Source organism: Natator depressus, chromosome 6 (genome assembly GCF_965152275.1).
Source record: "Natator depressus isolate rNatDep1 chromosome 6, rNatDep2.hap1, whole genome shotgun sequence".
Classification (NCBI taxonomy): domain Eukaryota; kingdom Metazoa; phylum Chordata; order Testudines; family Cheloniidae; genus Natator; species Natator depressus.
The window spans coordinates 33,941,560-33,957,649 of NC_134239.1; the positions used below are offsets into that span (position 1 = coordinate 33,941,560).

The 16,090-nt window shown below is 43.0% G+C and overlaps 1 protein-coding gene across 14 annotated transcripts in view; it reads right to left on the reverse strand.

Annotated features, from left to right (window-relative positions):
- Positions 1-16,090, reverse strand: part of DENND2B (DENN domain containing 2B) — a 294,903-nt gene that overhangs the window by 131,473 nt on the left and 147,340 nt on the right. The window contains exon 1 of one of the 14 annotated variants that reach the window (XM_074955000.1): positions 15,673-15,693. The exons of 12 other annotated variants lie outside the window; for them this stretch is intronic. The gene's annotated coding sequence lies outside the window, so the exon portion shown is untranslated. Of the gene's footprint in view, positions 1-1,718; positions 2,160-15,672; positions 15,694-16,090 lie in introns of those variants that run through there. One more of the 14 variants, XM_074954996.1, reaches the window with a different exon arrangement.

Here is a 16,090-nt window from a genome sequence, read left to right on the forward strand (position 1 = left end):
CTTGCTAGTCATTCAACGACTATCTGAATAAAAGAGATCCAAGCTGTTTTCTACCCCAGAAGGTGAATTTCTTAGAACACTTTCAAAAATGGGCACCAGAGCCAATGAAGCACAGAAGAGCTTGGAAGCAGCAGAGTATTTAATGCTGGGCTTCTGTTCCAACACTGTTAGCCAGAATAGAGAACTAAAGTCACTGGGAGCCAAATGGCGCCCTAGCGTGAGTACATCACCTCTCTGAGGCAGTGGATTAGCACCTGCTTTCACTGGAGCTGAATTTAGCCCAGGTCGGTCTAAAACTTACCTCCCAGCTGTACAGAATTATAGGTGACATCACTCCTTTTGATCTGAATCATATCTCCAGGGGGATAATGGAGTGCAGGGTATACACTGATAGAGTATATACTCACATTTAATTCTGGAGGTCAGCTTTGAGTATGAAGGGGAGAAAAGTCTTTGCTAACAGACCTTGCTTTCTCAGGCTGTGAACAGTGACCACAAATGCCTATATACAGGTTTCTGGAGGGTTGTATCCCCACACAGATCCCTGAATTGCACGTAATGCGCAGCATGTCAACTTTTAAAATTATTGTTCCACTCTGTATCTCTGACCAGCTCAGCTCTGGTGTTATCTCCCTGCATACCAGTATAGATTACGAACACCAGGCAGGCTGAACTATGGAACTGATTATAGACAGTATGGCGAATCGGGGCGACTGCTCTGGGACCCGCGCTTTGGGGGGCCCTGCGCTTCAGTGTGCATGTGTCGTGCGGGGAGCTCTAGGCCAGCCCAGGGGGTTGGGATTAGGAGTGTCTGGGGGTCCAGGAGAGCCCAGGAGGTTAGTGGGGGGCCTGGCGCTGGCAGCGAGTTGGGCCCACACTCACTGGTGGGAAGTCGCATTGTATTTCTTTTTCTTGCTCGCCCGCCGCCGCACTGGCCACCAGCATCCTAGTGCCACTGGAACATGCCAGTGTCAGGCTGACCCCATCCATTGCCCTTTCACCCCCAACCCCTCCCTTTTCAGGGACCCCCCAGCACTGGTGTCCCCTCCCCACACCTGATTTCACCTAGATAAAAAATGTTAAGGTGGGGGTCCATACAGGCTGATTTGTCCCGGGCCCTGCACCCACCTAGGGACAGCCTTGGCTATAGAAAACACTATTATTTAAAAAAGGAGGACTTGTGGCACCTTAGAGACTAACAAATTTATTTGAGCATAAGCTTTCGATGAAGTGAGCTGTAGCTCACAAAAGCTTATGCTCAAATTTGTTAGTCTCTAAGGTGCCACAAGTCCTCCTTTTCTTCCTGCGGATACAGACTAACACGGCTGCTACTCTGAAACCAACTATTATTTAAATAAATCGGCCCTACAGAATTTCAAGCTTCTTTTCCTTCTATTTCTCTTTCCCATCTGACATTTTTGTCACACATTTTAAATGCCACTGTCACACACTTTGCCCTTATCTGGTCATACAGGTTCCAAACTTAGTTGGAAGTTCTAATCAATCATGTTTAAGGATGTGAAATAAAAACGAGCGGGGATTTCACCCCCTTTGGATTGGTACATCCTGCTGTGTTTTTGGAATCCTACTACTCCACTCCTCAAGCAACAAATGGGACATGCTCTATCTGTCTGTCAAAACTCTGTCCCTTTTGTATGTATAAAGGGAGGAACTTGCCATTAATGATTAACAGGAACAAGACAAACAGAAAGTCCTACCATTGACTCTGACAGATTGACTTCCAGTGCATTCAGTGGCAAAGTTAAGGTTAGTTGAAAGTTACCAGCTGTCAACGAGAACATGGATGTTGTCTGCTTCTTTAAAGTCGCAGGGCAGGAGCAACCAGTTTAAAATTCTTTCCTGGAACTTCGTGATGTGAAGCAGCCTTACTGTCCATTGCCAACAAAATCACTGATTCACTTCTGAAAAGTAAAGCTGTATTGGGTCCACTAGACAACACACTCCAGTATTGGACAAGATCACTGGGCTGAAGGTACTGGCTAGAGAGAAACAGAGGACGACTCCATGAGCAGCTAAGCATCCACAAGAAAATGCTTTTATCTTCACCAAGTGCTTGGAATGATGCAGTGTGTCTGCCAGCTGCCTAATTTACCACTGTCGGCTTTTAGTTTTCCTTTATCATCATCAGTTTTCCAAACTGGCAGCAAATCAAGGCGACAGCAATTTCAAATGCTCTGAAATGGAGAGTGAGCTTGTTCCTATGTTGTGTCTGAAAGTTGCTGCACCAGTTAAGCTCTCCCTATTGCCCCACTTTCCCCACTGAGGAACAGCTGCTTTCCTGGGAAGGTCCCTTTATACAGAAAAACAGGTGAGTCAGCCTGGGATCTCCAGGCTGTGATAGAAAATGAGGATTAACCAATGACCTCACTTTCCCCCTACTTAAATATTGTAAGTACTGTGCTTTCCCATCACATCAAACTTACATCAATGAGGAAAGCAAACAACATTCCCGATACCTGCCTTCCCCTAGGAGGTAAAGCGTTAGTAGACAAGCGTCCATGCATTGACTTTTCTCTTCAGGAAGGAAACATTCGTGGAATTGCCCAGAGAAAAGGTTAAACCTGCTCAGCTACTGCAATAATCCAGTCATCAGCCAGTGCCTGGGAAATTGCTGCAATGTGGAACAGAGATGATTATGATACAGGAGCGATTTTTTGAGTGCTTATGCCATTATTCCAGCGAGAGATACAAGATAATTACATGAGCTGCTTTTTTAGCACATGCAGTTGTGAAACCAATACCTGTAAAAGTATCTGTATAAAAAGCAGTGCCCCCAAATTCAATATGACTTCTAGTCAATTCAAGAAAACAGACCAGTAGTTTTACACTGGTATGCTGGAGCTAGATTGTGGCTTGGATTCCAAATGTGCAGGGGACTAAGAGCCTCCCCCACGAGCCTGTCTACCTCTGCACAGATTGCACCCACTGACTCTCTGCACTGTGTGTGGGGGAAATGGGGGATGGGCAGAACCTTAACTGCTCTGGCTAGAGCAGCTAAGCCAGCCTGATACAGTCCAGCCTGAATTTACTACTCCCAACTCTGGAGCAAGGGGGACAGAAACTGTGCCTCCGAGGGGCGTCTCTGAGTCACTGTGCCTATTGGGTCTATGCCTGGAGTGGCGCAGTTTATGGCTCACCCCTTTCTCAGGGCAAAATTAGCTGATTTATGGGGCAAGAAACTGGTTTAAGCTGGGAGTAGCACCATATAGCAAATACCACAGCATTCCTTAGCTGATTTAATGCATCCATCAAGTTTGCATTGTCATATGTTAATACCTTCAAGCATGTGACAGTACAAAAATATAAAAACAGACCCCATCAGTTTACACTCAAGCACTGTATTATTAACATAAATCCCAATCGGTGCTTTATTATTCCCTTGGAACATTATTGTCAAGATCCTAAAAGCTAATTTAACACTTTTTTTTTAAAATGTATAAAATTATAAAATTGAGGGCCTGATTCCCTTGGTCTGTCATCATAAAGAGGGCTTACAGAGGGAGTGCAATTTGCATCCACGCTAAGGCCTTTTTACAGTGCCTGAGAGGTGAAAAGAAGTTTAGTGAAAAGGAGCAGCACACCTCAAGTCTTTGGATTGTAAGCGACTCAGGGCAGGGACCTTGTCTGTCTATGCTTCTGTTAAGCACCATCCACACTATTCCGTATAAACTCTAACAATAATTGTACTCACAGCTACAAAATAATTATTCACCCAAGTACTGAAGTCTTTACTCTTATGCAAGCAAAGCTTCCACTCAAATCAGTGGCAGTTCCACCTATGTAAACTGTGGGCCCAGTAACAGAACTCATACAAAACTAGATACTGCCTGGTGAGAAAAACTGAGATCTAGAATGCCATTATACTGCCTTAGGAGACAGTGGGCCTGATCTTCCACTTCATTACACTAGGCCCTTACTATGTGGGCTTCAGCTGAGGCATACTGACATGTGTCAATTGGAGGATCAGGCCCAGAAATGTCTAGCAAGACTTTCCCAAGAGGCACCTTGGACCAGTAGTGCTCAGGTCTATATTATGTTCCCAAATGTCCTAGCAGATGGAAAAAGCCCATTTGTGAGGGCTGCTGCACAAGGTTGTGCCTGGAAAGTCTGATATAAAACAGCTCGTTATATAAATCCAAAATTGGAACTACCCTGTTTACTCATTAGCTCCAGTTCACTGCTCAGCATAAAAGGTATTTCCATAATACAGCCACAATTTTGTGGATGGATGGAATCAGCAAAGTTGTCATGTCTTGCAATTTCCATTCCTTCCTTTTTTAAAAAAAAGGAGGGAACAAAAGCTTTAGCATAACTTGATTCCAGTTTTTTCTATAGCTTCTATACCATCAGAGATTAATTCTGGTTAAAGAGCACCATTAATACATTAACCTTACTAAATAATTCCTTTACTTCACGTCCAAAATATTTTTTTAAATAGCTCAAGGATCACACTGTACCAATATTAATAAATTGGACTAAGAGCATCATTAACTTAACTAAATCATTCCTGTATTCTAACTGGAACTCTCCTCAGGCTTGCTTTATTAAAGCATATAGTACAATTTGGGCACCGTGGACAAGATTTTCAAACCTGCCTGCCTCAAATCTGGTTCCTAAAACTAGATAGGCTCAAAAAATAAGGCTGAGCCACTACAGCTCTTACTGACTTCAGTGGGATTTGTGTGTTCTCAACACTTCTGACCATCAGACCACTTACGACAGAAAATGTTTTCTTGCGCAAAAACTGCTCCTAGATAGGGTACAGGTGAGTCGCATCATACGTACATTTAACTTATGCAAATTCAACTATACGCGCTCGGCAAAAAAAAAAAAAAAAAGAACAAGAAGAAGATACCTGTAAACAGTGCGGACGATTCCGCCCACCATTCCACTCAATGAGCGTGTACCCCAGAGTGAGTGTGAGATGGAAGACGTGAATCTGCTGTTCCCTCAGTCGGTCTCAGTTCCCGCGTGCCTCTCATAGGGTGAGCATCTCGCCGTGCTGAGTGTGATTCTAGTGTTTAAAGATACCGTACGTATTTTTCGTACAACATGGCCCCTAAACGCAAGCCAACTATTTCATCTGGTGCTCAAAGAAATAACGATCTGTTCCAACGCTGGAGGAAAAACTGGCTGTGTTGGACTTCTTGAGAGACGGTATGTCGGTCTCCAACGTGGCGCGTAAATATGGCCGCAACGAATCTCGCATCTATGCCATCAAGATTTGAGAGAGAGAAATTCGTCAAGCCAAGGCATCAAGTGCTCCAATAACTGTGTAAGGTGACGAGTCAGGTGCGTGATAAGACAAGACTGAAAAGGCATTAAACTTATGGCTGGAAGACATGAACCGTAAATGTGTGCCTATCAATGGCAACACACTGCGAGAAAAGGCTCTTAGCCTCTATGCGCTGTTCAAACCTCCCGCCGAAGAGGGACAGCCTTCTGATGAGAAGGAATTCAAAGCCAGCCAAGGTTGGCTTAACAGTTTTAGGAACCGCTTCAACCTCAAAAACGTGCAGACTATTGGTGAAGCTGCATCTGCCAATGAAGAGGCAGCAAAAGCCTACCCCGAACAATTAAAGAAAATCATAGAAGAAAAGGGCTATCTTCCGGAACAAGTTTTTAATGCTGACGAGACTGGGCTCTTCTGGAAAAAAATGCCCAACCGCACTTACACTTCGAAATCAGAAAGACAAGCCCCTGGCTTCAAAGCAGCTAAAGACCATGTGACTGTGTTGTTTTGTGGCAATGCGGCTGGGCATCTAATAAAGCTTGCTCTACACAGGGCTGCAAATCCCTGTGCCCTAAAAGGCAAGAACAAAAATCTCCTGCCTATGTTCTGGAAATCAAATAAAAAGGCTTGGGTGACAGCAGCATTATTTCTGGATTGGTTCCACAAGTGTTTCATTCTGGAGGTCAAGCGGTACCTCGAAGAAAAAGGACTTGACTTTAAAGTGTTGCTGATCGTAGACAATGCTCCTGGCCACCCTGCGGCACTCCAGTTTGCGCATAATGAAGTTGAAGTCGTCTTTCTCCCCCCCAATACCACCTCCATCCTCCAACCTCTCGACCAAGGCGTGATTCGCTGTTTCAAGGCCACGTACATGTGGCTTACATTCTTACGGATATGTAGCGCTATGGATGCTGATCCCAACCTTAATGTGATGGACTGTTGGAAGTCCTTCAACATTGCCGATTGCATCACTTATATTTAAACAGGCAATGGATGCAATCAAGCCTGAAACAGTCAATGCATGTTGGCAAAACCTATGGAAAGAATGTGTGAATGATTTTAAGGGTTTTCCGACCATTTACAAAGAAGTGAAACGCATTGTTCAGGTGACCAGGCAAGTGGGTGGTGATGGCTTCGTCGACATCCTAGAGGAAGAAATTGAAGAATTAATTGAGAGCCATAGAGAAACATTGACTAACGAAGAGTTAGAGGAACTGATAAAATCGTCTACAGAAGACGAAGATGATGACGACGAACAGGAAGAGCCAGCAAGTTGGAATCTTCATACATTTGCTTAAGTGTTCCAAGCAGCAAAACACTTGAATGATTTAATTTCTGAATATGATCCTTCTATGGAACGAAGCCTCAAAATCACATGTAGTATTACGGACGATTAGAGACCGTATCAAGCAATGTTTGAGCAGCTCAAGAGAAAACAGCGACAGTTGCCAATCACCATGTTTTTCCTGGAAAAACAACCAACAGCAGATGAGCCTACGCAATCAACTTTTCGAGCTGAACCAGAGCCAACCACTTAGTCTACGACTCACTCTCCGTCACCCAAGCTCTCTGTCACCTCTGTCTCCTGGATCGACATCAAGCCCTGACGACCCCCTGTAATTACCCCCTGTAATTAAAAATACAGTACTGTAAAATTATATATGGCATATGTATTCTTTATTCTATACTGTACATTACTGTATAAATTATACATTTATACATATTACTGTTCAGGGTTGTATACACAAAACCATGTACAGTATACTGTACTTTATGGGCGATTTAAGGGATTGTCAAGGGTAATTTTGACTATACGTGATTTTAGTCTTACACGCTGACTTTAGAACCTAACTCCCACGTAAGATGTGACTCCACTGTATGTAGGATTGACTAACCTAATTATGGAAAAAATACTACACAAGCACACGATTAATAATGGGGACAGCTCAACATGTGTATAGTATTAGCTCCCATTTCAGTTTTCCCCCTGCAGAAAATTACTTAATGGCTACTTCAACAGCGGAAAATGCTTTTCAAGCACCAACATAGGGATGTCCCTCTGTATGGAGAGTGAATCAGGACACATGGCTTATACCAAATGGCTATGTGATGGTCCATCTGATAAAGTCACTGAAGGAAACTTAAGAGTCACAAGCCAGTTCATTTCTTTCTCGACAGATATCTAGACAGACTATTTCATTCTGACACTGACACTGCAGAAACACACAGTATTACTTTTCACTCATTTTAAAAAAATTATTTTCAAAAGCTTTCTTTGGGTTTCATTCTATATCAACGTTTATTGTGTCTATTTGAATTTTCTGTTTCGCTAAGGTAAAAATTTCTCCTAAGGGGAACTGAATAGCTCAGGGAAATGGTAACAGAACACACAATCTTTCCTTCTAAATCACTAGTTCAAACCCAGATCAAAATAGGAAGTAAATGGAAATCATTCCCCTTTGGTGACGGCTTTTCAGTGGCTCACTGTAAAGACTTAGTGGTCTCAGACTAGCTCCTAATGGACAGATGTCCATACAATAAAAGACAACATTACAAATGGTCATGCTTGGCACCCTCAGTGGTAGTCTCACTGCAAAGGCCAAGGATTGAAAGGACCATGGAGACAAGATTTTCTTCCTAGAAAAACGAGTTCTACCAGCACAGGTTTGAAACACATTGGTAGGGTAACGTGAAAGCACTTTGCCGGTCACCACTTGTGCTATTCCTTTTCTGGGCTTCTTTCTCCCGGTAGGTCAAGCAAGCACTCTTTACCAGCAACAAATATACTTAAACGCTTTTTGCTAGAGCCATGTGGATTTCCAGAAGTTATTTAATGAACTTTGTTATCTTGCTCATCACTATTACTCCTTTCTCCCTAATGTTGCATAGTAGGCAAAATAAACATTTCCAAATTCATATTGAGCTAATATTTTATTGTAAAAAAATAGCAGACTAGTTCAATCCTTAACACTATCGTTTTTGGAACAATAATGTAAAAAAAGATCATCAATAATAAAACGATTATTTAATGCAGTAAATATTGTAGTGCAATACTAGTCTAAGCCAGCGGTTCTCAAACTGTGGGTTGGGACCCCAAAGTGGGTCGCTACTGGGGTTACCACCGCTGGCATTAGATTGGCTGGGCCCCAGGGCCAAAGCCTGAGCCCCACCACGCAGGGCGGAAGCGAAAGCCTGGGCAGCGGGGCTCAGGTTACAGGCCCCCTGCCTGGGGCTGAAGCCCTTGGGCTTTCCGTCCCCCCGCCACCGCTTGGGGTGGTGGGGCTCAGGCTTTAGCTTTTCCTGCCCCCACCCACAGGGCGATGGGGCTTGGGCAGGCTCAGCCTTCAGTCCCCTACTCCTGGGGTCATGTAGTAATTTTTATTGTCAGAAGGGGGTCGCGGTGCAATGCAGTTTGAGAACTCCTGGTCTAAGCTATCTCTATTCTGGAAACATAGTATGAGTTCCATGGCAAACATTGCTCCTAGTGTAATCTCTCAAGGCTGCTTTATCAATCCACAGTTTATTTTCCTCCTTATTATCTCTTCAGTGAATTTAACAAACAACAGTACTGCAGAAATATAGGGGAAAAATGGATTACTTTAATTTCGGCCTGCTTGTTGCTATGTTTAAAGGCTGTGTAAAGCATTCAAAGGCCTCTGAAATTAGACTACACTGGGAAATAATTTGCTTGCATATATTCACACACACACACACACATATATATTAGCTGGAGAGCAAAATAATAACAAAAACCTCTTACTTTATAAACCATGTGAAACAAAATGCAATCAAAACTCCTTTCTGATTTCATTTGTAAAAAGTTGTGTGCATATGAAAATGAGATACCCCAGGACTAATCCTGAATTCCTAACAGTGACAAAACTCTTATTGACTTCAATGGAAGATTTGTCTGAAAAAAAAGAGTTCATTTACAGTAGCTAGGTCTTTTCCTGAGATAAGTATTTATAACAAGAATTTGAAATAAGTTACCATAGCCAGAAACTAAACAGCAAAATGCCCCATTTTGGGATTCCACCACAAGCTGGGTGAGAAATCTTGCCTTCCCAAGAGTATTTCACACACATACACCCCACCATACCTCCTAAGCAATCACACCTTTCTCTGAGCATATGCACAGGGCAGCTGAACTGGAGTTAACCCCTCATTCACTGGGAACCAGTACCCTGTCAAAGGCCCATTAGAGCTGTGGTTCTCAACCAAGGGTATGTGTACTACTGGGGAGATGCAGAGGCCTTCCAGGGGGTACATCAATTCATCTAGATATTTGCCTAGTTTTAGAAATGGCTACATAAAAAGCACTAGCACAGTACAAACAAAAATTTCATACAGACTACTTACTTGTTTATACCGCTTTACATACTGTATACAGACATGTAAGTACAATATTTATATTCCAATTTATTTGTTTTATAATTATATGGTAAAAATGAGAAAGTCAGCAATTTTTCAGTGATAATGTGCTGTGACATTTTGTATTTTTATGTCTGATTTTGTAAGCAACTGATTTTTAAGTGAGTTGTAACTTAGGAGTACGCAAGACAAATCGGGATACAGTAGTCTGGAAAGGTTGAGAGCCACTGCATTAGAGCAACAAGGGACAGCGGTGGAATTCAGATCCAGATCCAAACTTTCCCAAAGTCCAGAGGCAGGATTTGGATCCATGTTTTCATTTAATCCCATCTCTAACAGAGTTGTGATGTTTCTATTCCTTGGCAACTTCATAAACTCTGCCCTGTCATCATCCGCAGCACAAATCAGCAGAGCCCTGCAAATCTGCGGATATCCGAGGATCATGTTTGTGGATCATCCGAGAATATATATTTCTATCCGAGGATCATGTTTGTGGATCATGAATCGAGTGTGGATGCAAATACTGGGCTCTACAAATCAGAGTGGCACACTCTGGGTTTCTGTATTCCAATGCAAACTTCCAATTCATGCAACAACAGAGATCTCTACACTTTTCTGAATCTGAAGGAACTTTGCACTGCTGAGAACTAACCTTCTGAAATCTTGGTCAGATGCATAGTTCATATTGCCTCTGCTTTTAATGAAATAGAATACTTACTAATGGATCTCAAGTCAGTTATTCAATTTCCATAACATTCTGGCTGAAGCTTATTTAAACTGTTTTCTAAACCTCAGTGCCTAAAAAAAAGAGCCAAATCTCATAGTGGTTTCAATAACTTGACATATTGCTTACCCTCAGCAGATTTTTATTAAACCACTATTTGTCCAACGGTATAGCTGAATTCAACTTTCAGTTTCTTTGACAAAATGTAAAAGCCCTAACCTGCCTCAAAGTAAGAGATACATGCTTTCCGTGGGCTTTGCATAATACTCATGGATAATAATGTAAGCTTTCTCAGTGGTATTCCACAGAGTAGATGAATAGTTTTGGCCTGATAGAGTCTCCTTGTCAGATCACTTGGGCTCATTCCTCAGTCCCTGATCCAATTGCTCAGCACTGCCTCAACCACACAAAGCAGCTGGAAAGCTGCCTTAAAGGGGAAGCCGATGATCCTGCATAGGTGCCACCTGCTCCCTCTTTTCTAGGTAGCGAGCGTGTCAGGGTGGGGAGGGGCACGTCAGGAGCGGGAGTGCTTGCCACTCACTCCACCTGAACCGCAGCTAGTGCGGCAGTCCCAATGGGGCTACTACAGCTAGTATAACTTAGAAGCCTGAGGGCTGCTTTAAGTTACACTGGCATCTGGTTTCAGAGGTGAAAGTAAGCCGGTATGGTCCGGTACGGCGTACTGGTAAGAGCTGGTACACAGCCGACCGTACTGGCAGTGGCTGGGAGCCCCGGGGCTCCGGCGGCAATTTAAAGAGGCCCGGAGCTCCTGGCCGCTGCTACCGTGCTAGCAGCTGGAGCCCCGGCCCTTTAAATCACTGCCGGAGCCCCGAGGTAGCACCAGAGGTGGCTGGAAGCCCCAGGTCCTTTAAATCGCCGCCGGGCCATGCTGAAGGGCTGGCTGGAAGAGTCTGGCCCCAGCCCTGCCCCTTTCGCCAAGGCCCCGCCCCTTCCCATTGAGCCTCCTCCCTTCCCCCCACCCCCTTGCTCAGAACCCCAGCCGCCCTGCATACTGATAAGTCCCTTAAGTTACTTTCACCCCTGGCTGGTTTAGACATTGGCCACCCAAGAGTGCGGGAACAGAAAGGTGGCTTAAACTTTACACTCAGCGCAGTTGAGGATTGAGCTCTTTGCCTCAAGCTTGAGCTTTTCACGCGCCTTATCAAGTTGAAACCTCAAGTCACCAGGACCAAAGACCACTGAAAAGTACAACTCATACAAGTGTGTGTAGGATTCCAGGAACTGTTAAGCCAGGTACTCATTTATAAGGCTAACCAATGGCCTAAGAAAAACATCACACTAGATGAGTTCCTGCATTCACTCAGCACATATCTATCTCTATACCTATATGTACTACACCTACAGAAATCCAAAATCTTAATTGTAATGTTCTTTATTCTATGTTGGTATGCTATTTTGGCACAGTTACATTCCAAGCAATTCAAAATACGTCAGGATCCTCCCTCCAATGTACATTGGGTTAGTCTGCTTACAGCCCAGAAAGAATCTTGCCTTGTATTAAGTATGCATCCATATTGAATCTGCAATGAGATTTCCAGACTTGTTCAAAGAACAGTTTACTTGACCATAATATTAATAACTAAAATTTTATGGATAGCTTTCCATGCAGAAGTCCCAAATCTTTCAAAAAACTTTACAAACTATAAATAGTTCATTTCACCCATCTTTAATATACAGACCCCTCTGAGATGCAAGGAAGCAGCTTTTAAACGATGCACAGCAACACTATCCAAATTCTTAGAAAGTGAGGAACACTTTATCCAACCACAAATACAGGAGAAAGTTAAGTACTGTGCCACTGTGACAATAACTATTACATATATATTTATTATTATTTATTTGTATTACACCAGTGCCTAGAAGCTGCAAACAAGAGCAAAACCTCATTGTCCTAGGCACGGTACAGACACACAGTAAGAGACCGTCCATACCTTGAAGAGCTTACGAACTAAGTAGACCATACAGACACAGCTGGGAGAAAGGAAGTATTATCAGCATCATTTTACAGACAAGGTACTGCGGCACAGAGAGACTAAGGGCATGTCTACCTGAACACTTACTCTGCAGCAAGCTGGGTTGTAAATCTACCCTGCCCTAGCCTGCTGCACACTAAACACAAACTGCCTAGGGAATTCGTGGAAGCTCCTTCAAAAAGAGGCTGGATAGCCATCTGTCTTGAGTGGTTTAGACATAACAAACCCTGCATCTTGGCCAGGGGTTAAACTAGATGACCCTCGTGGTCCCTTCTACCCCAACTGTTCTATGATTCTAACTGTCCGTGTGGACCCTGCTGCCAAGCACTAAGGGTTCCATGACACGCTTCAATGTATTCCTGTTTCAAAGCAGGGCAGATCAAAGCGAACAATGGAAGGTTCAGTGTGAGGCAGCAGGGTCCCAAACCGACACCTAGCATGTGGCACACCAGTGCCAGGCAGACTTACACCCCAGCTTGCCACAAACTAGGTATTCATGTAGACAAACCCTGTGTGACTTGCCCAAAGTCACTCAGGGAGTCACAGCAGAACTAGGAGTTGACTCAGATCTTCTGAATTCCAGTCCAGTGCCTTAACCACAGCCATACAGCACCTTCCATCCAGAAAGGGATCTCAAGGCATTTATAAACATTACTGAATTTACATTTAACCTCATAACAGACATGAGATAAGTAAATACCTTGATTCCCATTTTATTATGGTTATCCGCATTGTGTTAAACTGTGCAAGTATATAAACAAACATACAATCCTGGCCCAAAGTGCTTAATATACCAGTGAGAGCCCGTGCGACTCTTCCACAGTGACATAGTTAATCCATGGCCAATCCTAAAATAGAAAACCAGACCTCCCTTGCTTCGACCACAAAACCATTCCACCTCCAATCTAGGCAGATGGGAAGTCACCTGCATGAGTTACCTGACAGTAAAGCTTAAGCATAAGCTAAAGACGGAACCACGTTTTGACTAACCTTGGATGTACCCAGGTCAAGGCACATGACTGCACAAACATTTCTTTAACAAAAGCAGCACTTTCCCTTCCCTACACAGACAGATTTGCTCCTGAAGCAAAATAACCTTAGGGATGCAACCCTTTACCCGTACAGTTTTCCAGGGTAACTCTGAAATTTAAATGACTGTATCTGGCACCTTGACACAAGATATCAAGGTGGCTGGTGCACTTGTTAGCTCAGACACTGTACCTTTGCACATTCTTTTATTTTAGAGATCCCCTTGCCTAGAGAAAAGAGATTTCCATTCCTCTGGCTGGACCTCATATGGTATAATCTTTTATTCAAAATACTAAGGCATTTCTACTGGGCTCATTAACATGTAAAAGGGGGTTCTCTCACTTTCTGAAAGAGGGATACGTGCTATAAACTTATTTTGAATGATGAAGGTTATTTTGGCCGAACAAGAACTGAGTTTTGGAGATCGCTCCAGATGCAATATCTTGTTTTATTAATGTTCAGACACAATAGTGATGTCTAAGCTTAATCGAGAACTTTTTTTTAAACGCTTTTGTCATTTGGCTCTGATATTTGCTCCTTCATTACAGAAACATAACTAAGACCAAGACCTCTGTTTGGATATGGACTAGCTAAGTATGGACACGTTTTCAAGCCAGGGAAGAGTAGCTAGCTGATGTGTCTCTTTCCCACTGTCTGGTTTTGTTGTTCTACTATTTCTGAGCATTGAGTCAATTACTACTGAAAACAGTTTTGTCTGGTTGCATGAGTTTAATTATTATTTACCAGGCTCTAAAAGAAAAGAACATTATATTGATCGATCAAAATCTGATAGATCACCTCTATCTGATTGATAGATAAGATAGATCTTCTTTCCAAGAAGATATATTCTGCCCTCACAGGAGGATAGACTCAGCTAATAGTTTTCATCAAATCCTATGACCAGTCGGAAGATGATTGGTTACTGGGAGATAATTACACCTGTGTCATGCCATAATCAGCACTTTATGAAATGCTACCCCTGCAAATTGTATAGAAATCATATACTGTACTATGGTCTTGCAAATCTCTAATCAAATCCTATTTTAAATGGAGACAATGACTGCTCAGTTTAAGTGGGTTATTTAGCATGTTTACAGTAAATCACTCCACGCCGTAAACTAAACTTTTAATTTTGCCAGCGCCTAATGTGTTGATTTAAGTCTAATTAAAAAGGAAGAAATTTCTCAATTGACTCAATTAGCATCCTCTTGCACAGCGTCATAAAGTCAGGTCATCCAGGCAGATTACAGAAAGGCAAAGTAAAGGATGCAGAATTTAAGCATGGCAAGCTATTAAACTTCTCACTTGTCATGTTACTATGATTCAGGATTAGCTCTAGATTTATGCCCATGCTTGCACCTACAAATTCTACATTACTTAACCAGAGTCAAAACATATGATGATGAGACTATGGAAAGAAAGGATATTTGACGCTTACTGTCACATGTCCTTAGAACTCAGGCAGGCATAACACTTCTAAAGAATATTAAGGTTAGAAATGGTTTGAACCAGAACTGTAGATCCAAAGTTCAGTAAAGTCTCGCTCCAAACATCCCAGCTCAGACCTGTCTCTATAATGGCCTCAGACTGACACACCAAATCAGGCTCTAAGATGGATGGATGGATAACTGGTATATAAGTGCCAAGTATCATAATTACCATTCGTATACACCTCTTAATCTTGAGGCTGTAAGAATCTGGCTCTGAACTCAAGCCCATCTCTAATTAAGACAGATGCTCTTCTCTCCCGCTTCCCCCCACCCCCCCACCCCCGCCCCAAATATTATTTTGTGTTCTTTTGCTTTATTGTAAAAAAGAGACACCAGGAGAGCCTAGTGCTGTGGACTGGCAAATTTAGGAATGGACCAGACCCTCAGGTCCATTCCTGGTGAAACCTAACTGAGCTACGGATGTACAGTCCATCTCTAGCAGAAAGGCATCAATACACCACGTGAAGTGACACATGCCACTAGCCTGTTGCCCAGTATAATTGGGAAGCAATGTAAAGAAGAGGAAAGGTAAATCTGCACAGTGAAAGAAATCAGGAGGGGCTCAGGAAAGAATACAAAACTCAAGACGAGAGACTTGGTGCAGAAATAAAATTTACTTGGTTCATAACATGATTTTATCTGTAGATTGAAAAACTCTCTAAATGTTTGAGTAAATATAATTATCCTCATTTTATGGATGGGAAAATGAAGATACAGAGCCTTTAAAAGGCTTGCCAAGGCCACAAAGCCAGTCATCAACAGAGATGGGGATGGAGCGCCACTGACATCAATGGCAAAACTCCCACTTACTTCAACAGGGTGAGGATTTCACCCCAGATTCTTGACCCTGTGCTGCATGTGCTGTACCACACTACTTCTCAACAATTTAGGATGAGGCCATTTAACCCAAAGGAGAAAAAAGTATGCAGTCCATGTGACTCACACAGCACAGCCAGGAGAGAAGAAGTGGGAGATGGCTGAAACAGAGAAATAGAAAGATTTGACACAGAAGGTTGAATAGGAAGCCAGCAAAACAAGCAGATACATCGGGCTCAGCGGGTAGTGATCAATGGCTCCATGTCTAGTTGGCAGCCGGTGTCAAGTGGAGTGCCCCAGGGGTCGGTCCTGGGGCCGGTTTTGTTCAATATCTTCATAAATGATCTGGAGGATGGTGTGGATTGCACCCTCAGCAAATTTGCGGATGATACTAAACTGGGAGGAGTGGTAG